This window comes from Dipteris shenzhenensis, chromosome 7 (assembly GCF_047967505.1).
Source record: "Dipteris shenzhenensis isolate YYH24624 ecotype China chromosome 7, Dip_SZ_1.0, whole genome shotgun sequence".
Taxonomy (NCBI): Eukaryota; Viridiplantae; Streptophyta; class Polypodiopsida; order Gleicheniales; family Dipteridaceae; genus Dipteris; species Dipteris shenzhenensis.
Genome location: NC_141602.1, coordinates 7,450,713 through 7,455,371, shown reverse-complemented (window position 1 = coordinate 7,455,371; position 4,659 = coordinate 7,450,713). Strand labels below are relative to the sequence as shown.

General features: G+C 40.5%; 1 pseudogene; it reads left to right on the top strand.

Moving 5' to 3' along the window:
* The first annotated feature begins 3,121 nt into the window (after window positions 1-3,121).
* On the top strand, window positions 3,122-3,682 carry LOC147899883 (cytochrome P450 93A3 pseudogene; annotated as a pseudogene).
* Window positions 3,683-4,659: the final 977 nt, after the last annotated feature.

Sequence of the window (4,659 nt, the reverse complement as noted above, 5' to 3'; positions counted from 1 at the left end):
TTGATGATCAAACATGTCTAACATATGCACGTTATCCTAGTTTTACTAATGAATATCGAGAAGCTTTATCAAACCTTCTCACCTCAAAATACTGATTCATTGTGGTTTAAATATTTTGTGAGTGTGTAGGCTTTGCGATCATACTCTAGCACATCCACTGAGCAACTACTATCAAAATCAAGAAGATAAGTAACATGCGATCATACTCAACCACAACCAAGGCTTAGGTGTCATGGTTCATGGGGTCCATATGATTTCTTGGAGTTCAAAAGGATGAGGAGGCATTCGTGCTAAAGCACACAGGTCAATAGCTAGGAGAAAGAGCTCAATTTGCTCAACATAATCCCTACCCATGTGTGAGAGTGACTCATATGCAACCATAAGAATACTATGTGGGAAAAGTAAATAAGACCATCCCATGTGGGAAAAGCAGCCATAAGAGTACTATGTGGGAAAAGTGAATAAGTGGGAAAATCCCACATGCTAATATTCATCTTTTTAAATAGGGACCATTCTACTCGAATCACCCCATAAGAGTGACTCACAAAAAACCATAAGAGTACTATGTGGGAAAAGTGAATAAGACCATCCCATGTGGGAAAAGCAGCCATAAGGGTACTATGTGGGAAAAGTGAATAAGTGGAAAAATCCCACATGCTGATATTCATCTTTCTAAATAGGCACCATTCTACTCGAATCAAAAGGCTACATTTTTCCTCATCTTCCTCACCTTGGCCTTTCTTTGCTCTCTCACTGCTCGATGACCCCTTGAGAGCTTGCCCCCTTTGCCTCCCTCATGGCCCGATCCTTGGCCATTTGCATCTCCTTGGCAAATTTCCCCACCATGATTCGTACTCGGGCAGTTCACCTCACAAAATTTTAGTGTACCACGTGCATTCAAAAGGAGGGGTATTTTAATTCAACTTTTCAAAAAAACTTAACAAGATTACAATAAGAAGAGGGGTTTTTAAATTCAACTTTAGAAAAAAACCGGTTAGTTTACAAGCAAAGAGCGGTGGTTTGGAGAAATATTTTAGTTGAGGGTTAAATACCCCTTGAATGCACGTGATACCTAGGGTTTCTTAATAGTGAAACCCCCAAGGAGTTGTACCACCTCTCCTCCCGCTATGGCCCCATCATGTACTTAATGCTTGGTTCTATTGGTACCATCGTCGAATCCTCTGCCGATATCGCCAAGGAGTTTCTCCAAACCCACGATCGTGTCTTTGCTTTGTGCCCCAACATCGAGGCAAGTAGGGTGCTTGGTTACGATAGCAACAATCTTATATGGGATCCTTATGGTTATGAATGGAAAGAGTTGCATAAGCTCTGTACAATCCAACTCTTTAGTGCAAGACGGTTCAAAAGTCTCTAGCCAGTGAGGGATGCTCAAATGGTTTCCATGCTTTCATGTATGCTACAAGATTTTGACCAGGGTTCACTCCAAGACATGAAGGGAAGAATTTTAAGTCTATCAATGAACATGCTCACTTTGATGGCTTTCAGTGAAAAGTATTTTGAATCTGGAACAACGCAGGCAAAGGAGATCAAAGACTGGCTAAAGGAAGTGTTAACCTTGATGGGATGATTCTCCCATTGGAGACTACGTTCCATACCTCAGGTGGTTGGATTTGCAACAAGGCTGCGAATGCCGGCTGTGAGATGTGCATAAGAAACTGGATCGCCTATTGCAAGAGATTGTTTAAGTGCATCGTATGAAATTTAAGAAAAAGGAACAAAATGAGGAGGGTGGTCTATTGGATGTATTGTTGCAGGGGCTTTCCATTTTCTGAGCGAAAACCCTCGAGTGACGAGTGGACAAAAGGTGGGAGGGGTCAAAATATATAGGCTCAAGTCATTTTTGGGGAACACAAAATTCTAAATTATTTCAAGGAATATATAAGTAAATATGAAATATTGATGAACAGAGATAGAATATAAATATACCTTTATATAATATACATATATAATGTCCAAGTGGCAACTTATTTTATGACTTTTAAATATCCTTTCTTTTCCTTTCACCATTGGTTGGATCATGAAAATTTGAGCAAATATCCTCTTTATAGCTCCTCAGGATGAGCTAAGAAAAATATATAACGTCTTTTTAATAGACCTTCTGAGTGTATTTTGCTAGAGTAATTTGGTTTAAAGAGCTTGCCCCAACACTATTCCACCGGTGGAATACCCTTGGAGAGCCTACAAAGAATGGGTCATAACTTTTGCTCCTTAGCTCAGGTTGAGGAGCTGTAAAAAGAAAAAATATTCAAAATTTCATGATCTATGCAATGGTAGTCTTAAATTCATAATTTATAGAGGTATAAAAGAGATAAATTGGAAATTTCAAGATGTATATGAGAGTTACAACTTTTTCCTAATTCATATTATGGTAGGAAGGAGTTCAGTAGTGACCACATTTCCTTAAAAGTACTTAGGTTTGGAGAATTGGGAATATTTTGAAAATACCTCCCTTGCCTTTCCATATTTGATAATGTATTAGAGATTAATTTATGATCGATAATAATGGATTTAATTATGAGATTTTCAATATCCTTTTCCTACTCATCCAAGGAATATGGTATACATTGTTACATGAGAGCTTCTCAATACTTCAACTATGGGATTGCTAAAGCTAAGAGGAACTCTTTTAAATCGATTGAATTACCATAATCCTCAAAAGAGAGTATGGTAGGGAGGGATTTATAGGAGTTTCTAATGTTCTCACTATTTGTTAATATATAGATGATCTCTAAAATGAGGGTTATAATGATAAATAAGTAAGTATATGGTTCCATAAATGACAAATTAAGAAAGAATTGTATATTCCTTTGAGCAATATAGTAGCATGGTTGGTGTCAAACATTATCACTCCGACTTTTCTACTCATAGGTTTTTGCTCAGAAAATGTGCATATCCATTTGTTGTAGCACCAATCCGACAGACATACACTAGACGAAAGTACAATTAAAGGAGTCATTTTGGTATGTACATGTTAGATTAGGCTGGATGTTTATTCCATGCTTATTAATTTCCTTAAGAATTGAAAGATGCTTTTGGAAGAGATTCTATAAGACATGATCATACTGGGACCGATATTTCCTCGTTAGCCATCGAATGGGCAATGGATGAGCTCTTGCAAAACCCCTCCCTATTGGAAAAGGCTCAGGCAGAATTGGATGCAGTTGTGGGTCGAGCTCACCATGTGAATGAATCGGATGTATCCGAGTTAGAATTTTTACAAGGTGTAGTGAAAGAAATGCTTCGAATGCATACAGTAGGGCCGTTGTTGCTGCTACCCCACGAATCCACAGGGTCATGCTACATGGTGGGGTACAATGTGCCCGAGAAGATGAGGCTCATGGTGAATGTGTGGGCAATTGCAATAGATCCCAAGCTATGGAGGGAGCCGCTACGGTTTGATATGGACAGATTCATTGACGACGGTGATGGGGAGGGCATGGGGATGGGAGGTCAGCATTTTGAGCTCATTTCATTTGGATCAAGAGCGAGGAGCTATCGAGGCTACAGGCTGGCATTGTGCATGCTACACATGATGCTGGCGACATTGATTCAATGCTTCCAGTGGAGGTTTCCTCCCAACGTCCACGAACTCTACATGACTGAAGAATTTGGGTTGTTTCTTCATATGCCCTTTGAATTCACTCTCTTTGACACATGTTAGCCATGTGCTTGGTGGGTCTTCAATTTGCTGGCAGTGGTAGTCTTGCCATGGAGGGTTCCCTTCATTCTACTTTTTCCACTTGTTATTATTAGTTAAAAAACCTTGCAATCGTCTCTATATTGTTGGTTTCCCTCGCTGGCAATATTTTATCCTTCAACTACCGTTTCTCGATTTAGTGGTAGTCTTGCCATGGAGGGTTCCCTTCATTCTACTTTTTCTACTTGTTATTATTAGTTAAAAAACCTTGCAATCGTCTCTATATTGTTGGTTTCCCTCGCTGGCAATATTTTATCCTTCAACTACCGTTTCTCGATTTAGGTTGCCGCTGGTCCAATTTGTTCGCTAATTTTTAGAAAGTGCTTCATATCTTTTCATCGATCTCCTGTGTTTGTTCTTTTTGCTTGACAGAAAGGTAGAAGAGCTTGTGAACGTTCGCCGCCGCTAGCCTGCTGCCACACGAATTTCCTCGCGAAGCTTTGTCCTGGAACTCTTGTTTGCCTTGTTAGCATAGGGAGGGGTAGTCATGCTCCTCTTTGGATCTCGTCAATTGCGTTTGTCTGCAACAATCGCCTTTACGCTGTTGCCGTAGATGTTTAGATTGTGTGTTTCTTGCGCAATTCCCATATGTTCTTGTCTAAATGCAACGGAAGCTTCATGCTGGATGGCCTCTTCCCTGACCCTTCCAGTTGCTCCCACTTCTATAAGTGCTGGAACAACAGCACCCAAGGATGGCACTAATTCCTTTGCCCGGCCGTCGTCCTCCCTCTAGAATGAGACCTCCAAGAAATGTGAGTTTCCTCTCAAAGTCCCCTGCAGTAGTACTACTAATAATTCGTCTTAGCCTGCGATGGCTCTACTCACCTAGAGTTGGAACCGCTTAAGCTGCCACGAAACGGTTCCACTTCCATCGGCGTACCTTGCTGCGATGCTGAACATCGCAAAGAACTCCTCAAATGCGTGGATCTCTGTGCCAAATG